At 40.2% G+C, this 12,353-nt stretch overlaps 1 protein-coding gene across 1 annotated transcript in view; it reads left to right on the top strand.

The window, feature by feature from the left end:
* CDH2 (cadherin 2) overlaps positions 1-12,353 on the top strand; it is a 194,070-nt gene that overhangs the window by 83,785 nt on the left and 97,932 nt on the right. The gene's annotated exons all lie outside the window — the stretch shown is intronic.

The raw sequence follows: 12,353 nt of genomic DNA, 5'->3' as shown, positions 1-12,353 counted from the left end.
TTGTATTTGTTTACAAAGCTTTGTTAGAATTACTATTATACATTATACTTAAGTAGAATAATCTGTGTATTATTTTTTTAAGTGAGTTTTGGTTTGCCTTTGAATTTGCACTGTAGTCGTTAGCTGACACCCAGCGTGACACTCATGCTTTCTCTCACAGTGTGCAGTCTCGCCTTCCGCTCGGTTTTCCACTGACGCTGTTTTGCCTCCTGGTTATCTTCTGTTATGTACGGACAGCCCCCAGTTTAGAAACACTTGACTTGCTGGGAAGGTGGCTGCCACGGACACCTCCTCAACCCCTTAGGAGCCCATCCCCTCCACTGGGGGTGCTGTTGGAAACCTTCGCTCCATCTGCCTGCTTTAGGAGGTACCCAGCTCCTCAGACCCTCTAGGACAGACTGATACCCAGGAAGGACACTTCCTCCCCCATCACTCTCAGTGTCTGCGGGTGTTCAAGTACATGAGATGCAAGGCAGGGTTGTGAGCTTCCTTGTGCTATTAATACACCATGTTAGGAAAGACTCTAGGTTAGAAAGGCCTCTCTGAGCTAGCCTGGAGACATCTCCATGACTTCCAGTTTAGTTTGAAATAAAAATTGTGGTTCAAGAGTCAGATTTGTAAATTAACTTTTAAAGCCATTTGCATGTTCAGGGCTCTTGTGTCTTACTTCTGATACTGGATTTTCAGTCTCACTGAGGAAGGGCAGTTGCTTAAAAATGCCTGTAGTGATTTTTGCTTATATACTCAAAAATGTAATTCATTTTTTGAGTACCAGTCTACCCCCCAACAATAAAAAAAGGAAAAAATAATAAAAAATTATACTTTAATCTGATGGGAAATAGTCTTTTTCTTTAACCTATTTTTGTTAATTTAGCATTATAGATTAATTGCTTCTCACCCATTAAGCCTAATTTTTCAAGGTAGTATTTAATTTTCTCTGACTTACTCTTTCGTTTAACATTTTCCCCAAGAAGCCTAGATACCATTTTGATGAATCAATTACATCTATTGTGGAGCTTGCGTTTATAAATTGTACATTCTCTCCTCTCTGAGGAGGGAAAAAAAGATGAGACATACAATAAAAATCTGTAGCCCAGATTTTCCTGTCCTTCTGTTGTAACACAGCTATAATTTCCCTGTCTCAGGGCTCCCATGATGAAAGTCTGGTCAGCATTATTTTATTTTGTTTTGTTTTGTTTTGTTTTCTGGTTGCTTTAAAGATTGGAGCAGCGGACAATGTGTATTTCAGCAAAAGATGATGACAGTTAAATGGTCTTGCCACACTTTAAAGAATATAACAATATTATATCCAAGGACTATATATTTGGGTATTGAGATCTTTGAGGAGTAGAGAGAAAGATTTTTTTTTTTTAACTTTTTAACCCAATGGAGTAAAAAGATACGAAGACAGTCCAGGGAGGAAAAACTCACTGTGTCCAAATAGTATCATTGCAGGAGGGCATGAGTTTGTGGTTTGTTTGTGTTGGCATGCCAGCACATATAGAGGGCGGTTGAAAATACCCTGGAGTATGAGAGCGAGAAGATGCTTTGAGTACTTTAACCCGGCTACTGTTACTGTTAGAACATGTGCTTTTGCTTCCTCCGGGCAGGCCCGCTGTGTTTTTCCCGTTCCATCGCTGTCCCTCCTAGTGGCATGAGGAGAAGCGTGTTGGGCTCCCTCGTTGTGGGCTTCGCACAGATGTAGGGCCCTTTGTGTGCTTTGCATCAAACTTCTCTTTCATCCTGTCTTTTGTATCTTTCGCAGGGAAATCGATCTCATAAAAGAATGCTATCAAATTCATCAACTGGCAAAAAGATACCATTGCAAAGTAGAAGGAAGAGGCATAAAAAGGATGCAGTCGTAAGCCTGACTGTTTCAACAGAGCGGCTTAGCAGAAAATATTAAATCGGTCCTGCAAGCCGTGAAATCACTCTGGGCATAACTAGCTAAAGAATTCCACAGTGTGGATAACCTCCAGCCCTCTGACTGTATGCAAAGTAGAAGGCCTGAATAGGAGCGTTGTGTTGTAAAACCTTAAGCTGGAGGGAGTCTAAGAAAGCCCAATCTCACTGGTTATTTGGGACATTGAAATGCTGTCTAAGAGACGAGAACTCATTATGACTCAGTTCCGTTAATTAGACGTAAATTACCATCTTTTGTCTGATACAAAAGAAGGTAAAGGGAACTCTCCAAGACCAGAGGATACAGAAATTCTAATGAGGTGAGGGCATGGGCTGGGAACTGACTGAATACAAGAAGCCATTCAATTTGAGGCGAGCCCCTAGCAGGGCTTGGGTATGAGCAAAAAGCAAAAACGTACATTTGTAATTGTCCAGATTCATATACCGTTTAGAGCCGTGGTCGGTGTCCCCACAGAGCTCGAAGGGTCCTGATTTTGACCGGATATGAGGCTGACCCGGGAAATTTGCTCTTCCTTCCTACTTCTGATTACTCTGAAGATTTTTGTTGGGGACACAGTCTGTTCTCAGTGGGAGATGAAAGGCCTCAAACGTGATTGAATGATAAGTAAATGGACCATTTAACTTAAAAACAATAAGGGCTTAATAAATAAAGGAAATTAGCCAAGTTTGACCGGGAGACTTAAGAAATGAAACAGAAGTAGAGAAATTGTTTAAGCTTTACAATAACTGAAGAGGTACAGAATTCTGTTGTTGGAGAGGACTGTGGGGTAATTCTGGAACTGAAAAGCTACTTCATTATGCTAAGAAAATAGTAACCGCATTAATCCTTTCTTGAGAAGTGTATAAACACAGTTTCTTAATTGCATCAACTTCTCAACTGCAAACCAGGTTGTTCCAGAGTAAATTTAGCCTCTCTGCTTCTGCCTGTTAGAGAGTTGGACTTGTCCCTTGTGTTAGGCAGGAATTAACACGGTCACAAAGGTCCTGTAGTCTGGTCACTAAATGCCATTAGTTTCTAAAACAAGTTTATAATACAGTGGTAAACATGCTTCCTGATGGATAATTCCCCCCCCCCCTTGACAAGGTGGGTGCAGGAGAAATCTATATCCTGTATCCTGTGCCATTGACTATCATGTTATCAGTTCACAAGCCCCAAATGCTAATTTCATAGGAAGTTATAATATTAGAAGCAATTAATTAGTTTATTTATTCAGTGCAGTAAGTACATATTTAAATCCCAAACACAGTGTTATGCAGTAGGGATTCAAGGATTACTGTGACCCCAGTGCTGGGGAAAGGCAGAGAGAGTACAGGACCAGATTTGGAAGAACGTTCTCTCAGATTGAGATGCCCATGAACATGGCAGTGTCAGTCAGTGCCAAGCAAATCGCTGAACATGGTTTTCTGAAATGGAGGTGAAGTCTGGGGGAATAGGTCCAGATCTAGGTGTCCCGAGGAGGAGAGCTGTTTGTTGATAACATATTGTAGTAGGTGGAATCATTTGGGATGAGCGAGAAGAGCTGTGACCTGGGAACGATGCCCCCAGGGTGTTACGATTCAAGGGGCAGGTAGGAAATTGAGGGACCTGAGATGGAAAACCAAGCCTGCTCAGAGAAGCAGGGCGGAACAAGAACGCAGTGCTGCGATTGGAGCAGCAGGGTATCTTTTCTCAGTATGTTGTGGGATGTGTGTGTCTGTGCATATGCATGAGTTGTGGGGGAGGGGATTAGTGGGGAGGAGAACAGGACTGCCAAGTAGGGCCTGAGAAGTGTAGTAAGATAAGAACAGACCTGGAGAGAAATATGCCCATTTTTGAACAAGTTTATGGCCTGCATACAGAAAAATGTGAAAAAAATTGAGAAAAGGAAGGGGGTAGGGATTATCTCAGCCTCTAGGTGAGATCAGGGTCAAGGACACAATTGGGAGGCTAGCCACCAACAGGACAAGGACTTCCAACTGGAGTCCTGGAGTGAGGAATGGGTGTGAATGCCTACAGGGAGAAGGGTGGGGAGTTGAACTTTGATCATGGCTGATGGGCGAGTAGGAGGTGAAGTCACCTGTTGGTTGAGTGGGAGTCTTGTGAAGGATCAGTATGGTCCCTGAGGGAAAGGGGAAAAAAGTGTTACCAAAAAAATTCATGGCTCCTCGTTACCCCCATTAGGACTCAAGGCACGCGCTGGAGGAGGTGAGTAGCTGCAAGAATTTTTTCCAAAAATTCTCAGCTTCCTGCATCTGGGTGAGAGATGGTACTTTGCTATATTGATCCCAGCTTTGAAGTTTTGCTGGGTGAGTTAGGTTGAAGGATCGGCCCAAAATGGAACAGACAGTTATTACACTGGCCAGTAACCTAGTAAGGGTGGCCTGGAGCTTAGATATGTTGACCGTGATGGGATGTGTGGGTGTGGGTGTGGTGTGTGTGGGTGGGGGTTTCACGGCTCCGTTGCTTCCCAGTACCTTCCTTCTCAGTGAAGCGTGTTAATACTTTCTTCCCCACGTGGCCCGGAGAAACCAGGTAAACAGAGAAATTCTCTGGCCTCTTCTCAGATGCTTGACAACAAATGAAGACCCCTCAAAAAAGCAAGCCCTGAGGTACCCGTGATTCTTACTGTTATTATACAGTACTCTTGAGTCTTCCATGAAAACAAAATAACGAACAAACAACAACAAAGGAACAACAGGAATCTTTCCCCTGACATGTTCGAGCTTGGTGGCTTTTCTGCTGAACCTGCCCCATTTGGTGTCCTTAGGATTCTGAGTAAGGGGTTGAATTCTGTCTTCAGTATTGTTTGCTGGTTTTGAGGTGACATCAACAGTAGGCAGCGCTTTTGAGTGATATTTGTAAAAGCTCGGAGGCCAGTGGATATTCAGAGAATTAAAGAAATCGGATTCACTTCTGCTACCTGCTAGCGCTGAGTCACGTGCCACTGGTATTGGGCCATTTGAATTTTCAGACAAAAGTCTTCATGGCTGATTTGCTTACTGGCCACCCAGGACAGGCTGCAGATTATATGTGAACCAAGCTGGAGACAAGCTGTCTGAACTGCCAAATCGCTCTCTGCTGAAGTCTGCAAGGGAGATGGGGAACTAACCAACCAAAATATGTAGCTTCTCGCCCCCGTGTGAAAAATGGGAATGTGAGGCGTTGGTCATAGATCCAGTCTAGTGTGTTCTCCAAATACTGGATTTAGGACCATGATTGCCCACCCGGGCTTTGTGATATGGGGAATGAAAAATATATCTCTTCCTGTTTCCATTTGCCTTAAAGAAATCCATGGTTTAATTCATTTGACTACATGTGTGTGGATATTTTCAATCAGCCTTAAAATTTATCAGCCCTTTGAGGAATGAGAGAACACACTGAAATCAAGTTTCAGGAAGGTGTGGGACCTTGGTGAGTAAACCTTGGCCTGAAAGTAAGGGAATCTGTGTTCTGGTTCTTGTTCAGTGACTAACCGCTTTGTGACCTCGGGCGAGTCGCTTATCTCTGGGGGTCTTAGTTTTCCTCTGCCATAAAAATGATCTCTGCGGTCTTTTCCAGCTCTTAATAGTTCATCATCTTTTCAGCTGTATTTGAGAGATTAAAAAAAATTTTTTTCTTGCTGTTTTCTACTCAGGTCAATGTGGTCCACATTTTTTTTTCCTGATTACGACAGTGCTTATGCTTAAACTATAGCTCACCCAGGTTTCTGTTGGATCAGAGCCCTTCCTTTTCAAATTCTTAGTCTCCTCTGTATCATGTGACTTTTGGTTCTTTGTTCATTAGCACCTCCAGCAGAGGTGGACCAGGGCGATAAAATACGAGATTTCAGCAAGGTACTGTGATCAGCTTTGTCCTGATGCTGAAAATGAGTTTCTTGGGAGATGTTAACTTTAGTTACTTAATTATACTATCTGTGTCTCCAGGGAGCCAGTTGGAGGACTGGCTTTGCCAAAAGATCAACTGCAACACACATGTTTTCTAGGACTTCTCCCCTAGGAAGTTCATGGGCGGGAAATTTCATATCAGCATTTTTTTCTGCTCAGGCTGGCATAAATTGTTACTTGGTTTTAGGCTGCTTGCGGAGTATTTTTAGAGCCCTGTAGTTGAGCCCAGTGTGAAGAACAACAAACCCTACTCCTGTGGTCATGGACCAGGGTGGGAAAGAACCTTCCAGATGGTGCAGACAGTCCTCCACCAGTGCTGAAATACTGCACTTAAGAGCTCACTCTCACCCCTGGGTACTGGCAGTAGTTTTCCCTGTTCTTTTTCCCTTGTGTCCTAAATAACGAAGATTTTTTAAAAGCGTGTTTTCATTAGATTCAAGAAACAAAAGCTCAAGTATAATTAAGAAGACAACCATTTAAGGAACAGCTGGGTGGTCATAAAACAACACGTGTAATGCACCCTTTTATGATCTAATATAAAATAGGATTAATGAAATGATAAGAACTGCTTTGTGAACCTTTCAACAATTGGTGGGGAAAATGTAGATTAATTCTAGATGGAGGTGCCTATTAAAACCTTTAATGTGACAAAAACACTTGATAGGAATTTGATCCACTTTGGCTAGTCCAAATCGACTTACGTTATGAAGACATCTCCAGAGAAGAAAAGTAATCCTGCCTAAAAGTATTGGTTGCCATTTTTAAAAACTTAAAAAAAAAACAAAAAAACAAAAAAACCCTGAGGTGGCTGTGATCCTTATATTAATAAGTAGAAAATATTTGGTTACAATAAGCTTGTCAGTAGTTCATAGATTTTTTTACTGAGCTAGAAACTTAATCCTGAACTTGATTAACTTATTTGAGGAGCTGATTTTTTTTAAAGATATTTAAAAGATGGCAATGAAGAAAATACTAACATTTTGCTTTTTGACCTGTCTATGCTATATATTTTGATCAAATGAAATATTCCATTCTAAAATGTGTCACCTTTGATAAACATTATTCACATACATTTCATTGCCTTCATGTTCAATTACATGTGAAGTTCGACAGGCACTAAGCTGACTGTTTAACCACGCTGACATGTACTGATGCTTGTAGCATAGGAAATAATTAATTTTACAAATGCAATGTAATCATTATTCAGGAAAGTCTTATGAACCGTCCTGAAGCCAGATGATATTTTCCCCAGGAAGCACTGTTACACATGATAGGCGAAATAATACAATTAATGTTGTACTTTACTCACATAATGGAGAAAATTTACTTCCGTAAGATGATCTAAGAATTAGGATGTATAATACTGCAACTTGCGTGAAAAATTAGCAGATATAATATTAAAACTAGGTTGTGAAGAACTTTCAGAATAGCCTGTTTGTGAGGGATTCCTTATAATTTTCAAACGTTCCCTGAAAGGTAATTTTAATATCTAGGTGTAAGCTATTTGCTTAAAAAATATTTTAAGTGGGTTCTGGGCTTCAGTGAATACTTATTTTGACTAGTACTTTACGAAATGCTTCAGGATATAAGATGGACCTGTCCTGAAGGAATAAAGTATACCTGGGGAGAATTACTAATTTAAGTACACAATTAAAAAGCAATTACATGCTAAATGGTTAGAGTTAAAGGAATCCAGAAAGGAGAAAGTTTCTTGACCTAGATGGACAGATAGCATCTTGGGCTGGATCTAGAATGGTGAGAGTGTGTGTAGGCAGCTCTGCTGGTGTCTCAGAGATCCTTGCTAGCCCCTTTGTGGATGGGAGGCCTCACGACAGCCTTTTCTGAAGGAGGAGCCCAAGGCTCAGAGCTTAGTCATCATCCTTGATCACAAAGCTTCTTAGCGGGCAACTTGCTTTCAGGGTAAGAAGACATTCCAGGTGGAGGGAACGCTTGAAAAAAATGTACGGAGGTCGGGTTAGCTGTACTTTCCAGGAGTTAGTAGGTGCGGAGCTCATAGGAAATCTGGTTTAGGTGTGAGGCGTGATCCACTTGATGACTGTTAAATATCCTTCCTTGTATTACAGGGTGTGGAATATTCTAGGTGCTGAGTAATGTTTAGCCGATGTTGTGAAGGAGACACACATCTTTCTCGGTGTACTGTGGTACTGAAATTTGGTTGGTCGTTGGGTTAAAGGTTAGCGTGAGCATGATTTCACAGAGAAGCTGTAAGTATCATACGAACAGAATCACTTTTTAAACTCTATCAAGACTGGGGATCATTTGTTTCTGCATTCTTTGATGATAAGAGGTGTCAGATTTTTTAAAAGTATTTCTGTTTCCTTTGTAGTCTTGTGCTGTTAATTTTGGAAAGGCCTGATTATTAAATTTATGAGATATTGTCTACCTCAAAATTTAGAACATGAGGCATCTTTAGAGCAAAACTCAACCAATTTGAATTGTAAACTTGTGTTTTAACATAACTTTGGTGGAACTTTCATTGCTTTTTCAATAGGAACGGGATATTTCAACTTGTCTTATTGAGTAGGAAATGAAAACAGAGATTTCTGGATTCTGGTGTTACTCGTGGTTTTTAGAATATCCCCTGAGAGGCCTCTGGGCTTGTGTTAGATTTCAGGTAGTGACCTTCCAAAGTCATTGCTAATTTCTCTTTGGCCTTAGAGCAACTGTCTTTCTGGGTTTTTTTCTTTGCCCTCAGGGCCTTGTCCTTCCTCTACCTTCTGGTAAATTAATTACCAGAATATTCTTTCTCTTCTGAATATCAGCCCTGAGGAATCTGTCATTCCTCACTGAAAACTCCTCAGGGTCCCTGAATCAGACTGGGTAAATTCATTCTAGAGAATTTCAGCTTATTTGTTAGATGTAGAAGGGTATTTTTCTGACCTTGTGTTTCCCTTTTTAAAAAATGTTTTTATTATGTATAAATAAAGGGCCAGTTTTTAAAAATCAGTTAAGTCTTTGTGATCATGACACATTTTTCTCTGGAAAAAAAAATAATTCACATTTTAAAAAGGTTACCTACTGTATCTGCTTGAATTAAAGTCTCTGTCATTGCTCTAACAATGTAGGGCTGGGGTTTGGGGACAGTGTCCTGTTGACAGTTCTCCCTCCTCTCAGGAGCATGTCCTCTTGCCTCTGACTTGAGAGCAGAGCTGGGACTGGGAATCTTGACCACTTTAAACCATTGACCAGAGAGCATCCTTTCTCTTTTCTTTCCTTTTTTTTTTTTTTTTTTTTAAGGTAAATAGATCCTACAAAGGAAAAAAAAATTCATTGAGACTATGAATAAAGCCATGATCTCTTAAAAACTAATTTGCATCAAGGGATAGCACACAGTGACAGAACAACAAACAATTGGAGAGACCCCAGTACAGCTGAGTATGTGCTTGATTTTATAGAGTCAGGACTCAGACCCGCACAAGACTGGAAATAAAGTAAACCTTTCGCTGTGCCTCTGTGATAAAATATTATTTTCTGGCTTTGCTGGCATTGTTTAAGAATTAATGAAGATATTAAAGAAAAGACTAGGAAGAAAGATTAGAGAACAAGGGTTTTTTTTTTATAATCTAGATAAGAAAGATGGCTCATTTATCCCCATCTGTGGAGGAGGAGGAAAAGAATTACTTAAAAAAAAAATTCTTATCTTTTATTGATGTGTAGTTGATTTACAATGTTAGTTTCAGGTGTACAGCCAAGTGATTTAGTTATACATATGTGTATGTATATATTTTCAGAATTACTGTTTAACTACAGCTTTACTTTGAGAAATTAAGCTAAGCGTAAGAACTCAGTCAGTTCTGACAGCTAAATGTTAGACTGTTTTCACTATTTATTTAGCAAATCTTTGTTGAGCCCTTACCATGTTGCTAGATGCAAAGATAAATAAGAAGCATTCTAGAGGCTTAGGCAACTGAAAGTCCACTAGTAGAACCAGGTCAACAAATAATTACAGCTCCAGGTGGGCTCTGCTTTCTGACGGGTATGTGGCGGAATGACTTTATTAATGCCCAGAGGAAATTCTCATTCTGAGTTATCACAGATTTGGTTTTCAGCCCCGTGTGAAAGGCGCATGCTCACAATGGAATCATGAACGATGTGCTGTGGCTGCATAAAAGACAGGAATTAAACTGCTGGTGGTGGGGTGTAGAAAGCTTTTGATGTGTGGAAATGTTTTCCTAGGGTCTTGAAAGATAAACAAGATTGTGTGCAAATGCATGGATGCCCGAAAGAAGAGCACACTGGAAAGGAAAATTTGCTGTAGGTGGGGTATTAGATGTGAGGAAGGGGAGGGTCAGGAGGTGAGGCAGGTGGGTAAGATCAGGAAGTACTTTGTCCTGAAGTCGTGGAATGACATCATTCCACTCCCTTACCCTGGTCTCCCAGTTAAGTTACCGACAATGGCCTCTCCCACCTAAACCTGTCTTTCGTTAAGTTCTTCCTCAAACCCTACCTTTCCTGTTGCTGAAATGCAGATACTCCTCTTTTTTTAAGATATTAATGGATCAAGAAATTCATTAATAATTCTCCATCTTCATTTATATGTGAGAACATAACTATTTTCCTTGTACGAACTGAGTAAATGTAGTGTTTGCCCAAGAGGGAGCTTAAGAGGACCTGGAAAATCCTTTCATCTCTGGAGAATCCTTTAAGTTAATCTGGAGGATTCTGGAGGCACAGATGTTGGAAAGCACATTCCAACATCTTTTGAAAACTAATGTTTTCAAGTCAAGTGGAAATGCAAAAGGAATATAATATAGTCTGTGTGCAAAGAGATTTTACAAGTAGTAAGAGTATGTGCCATGGCATGGGTATCTTCTGGTACCAAGCTTACATCCAACTTCGGTGTTGTCTGAACAGAGACTCATCAGTTTTGAACTTGATAACCAAATCGTGCCTCCCTTGCAATGGCCCCAGATTTGATTTACCGTCTGGAATTTTGCAAAGCTTCTACTTTATAGAAGAAGAATAAATGTTGGTGATAACCATTCTTCCTTTCCTTTTAAAACAGGATAAATGTTTGCAGTTTCTTTTATTTTGTTTTTCTGTTGATTTTTGAAGGAAGTTAAAGAATAATGATCTTTCCAGGTTTTCAGATGACGCCGATAGAAGGCTTTAGTGTAACAGAAGCAGGAATTTTTGGGTGTTCTTGTACTTGTGGTTTCCTTTATTAAAGGACTTATTTCAATGTTGCTTTAATTTCTGGTTTGATAACATCTTCCTTGATACATTTCCATTTGATTCAGTTTGAAGACTGAGATCTCTGTTGTAACTCATTCATTTAATATGTATGCTCGGATTATGGCTTCTGCTATTGTAAACAAACAGAATAGAATGTTGTTGCTCACTTGTTGGTTTTTCCCAGTTTGAACATACTTAAAACAGCAGTGTGGCCAATGTACCAGAAAACAATAATTATCTAAAATAGGAAAGACAAAATGAACATTTACTGCCAATTTGGCTATTTAATGCAAATAGCACCCAGGTTTCATTTTTAAAGTGGAAGATGAATAGACGCTTCTGCAGACAATGATGACTGATGATTACGAGAATGACGGTAATGAGAACGACAGAACTTTATTAAGAACAAGAGACAGGTACCATATAGGAGTACTTCTCCTGCACCATCTCATTTAATTTCCGCAGTTCTTTGCTTTTCCATCTATCAGAGGTTGGTAAAGATGTTGGGTATCGTTTTGTGAGAGAGATGATGAACTAATCAGTGCATTCCCTAAAAGCAGCATTTCTCAAGCTTGAAATTAAAAGAAGGGCCTCATTCAGTGAGGACTTAAATTCTACCGTGGTAGTTGTAACATGCAAAATATGAAACTAGTTAAATATGTCTCATAAAGGCAAAGTAATTTTAAACACCCACCAGCAAACTAAAAAGCCATTACAATTGGAATTACAGTGTTAGTTCAGTGTCATGGATGATGATGTTTTGTTGAAACAAACATTACACAAAATGTGTCTGCGATATGCTAGTGGGTTCAGAGTTCTCTGATACGTATGCATCATAGGACAACTGACTTCCCTGACTGCTCTCCTTGTTCAGACCATTTCAGAGCTTTATACAGCATGGTAAGGTGTCATTTGCCCTTTGCTTGACAAGAGAGTGTCATATACATAGCAAGTTTCCCTTCCCATGACTGCGTTGCCCCCTTTGTACTGTGGACGCAAGTAGGCATCAGATACTCTCGCAAACTTTAGAGATTTTCAGGTGAATAAAAAGCAAAGTTTAATTTAAAAAATTCTTGTTGAGAATTTGTAGCTTCCCAGAATTCTGTGGGCACATCTGACTGCCCCTCCATCACCCCCAATATGCTAATTAAATTAATACAATGGAAACAATGAGAGGATGAATGGCTGGGTGCTGTGCTAAGCTCTTTATCTGCACTGTCTTTGAATCTTGCAGCAACCCTGGGAGCTCTGCAGCCCTCTTGCCCCTCTTTTATAGATGAGGATACTGAATCTTGGACATACTGAGTCAGTGCCTTCCAAGGTCACATGACTAGTAGCAAATGACTTTGAACCCAGAGGCTTTCATGCTT

Source organism: Camelus ferus, chromosome 24 (assembly GCF_009834535.1).
Source record: "Camelus ferus isolate YT-003-E chromosome 24, BCGSAC_Cfer_1.0, whole genome shotgun sequence".
Classification (NCBI taxonomy): Eukaryota; Metazoa; Chordata; class Mammalia; order Artiodactyla; family Camelidae; genus Camelus; species Camelus ferus.
The sequence above is the reverse complement of the archived record's forward strand: the minus strand, read 5'-3'. Positions and strand labels throughout refer to the sequence as shown.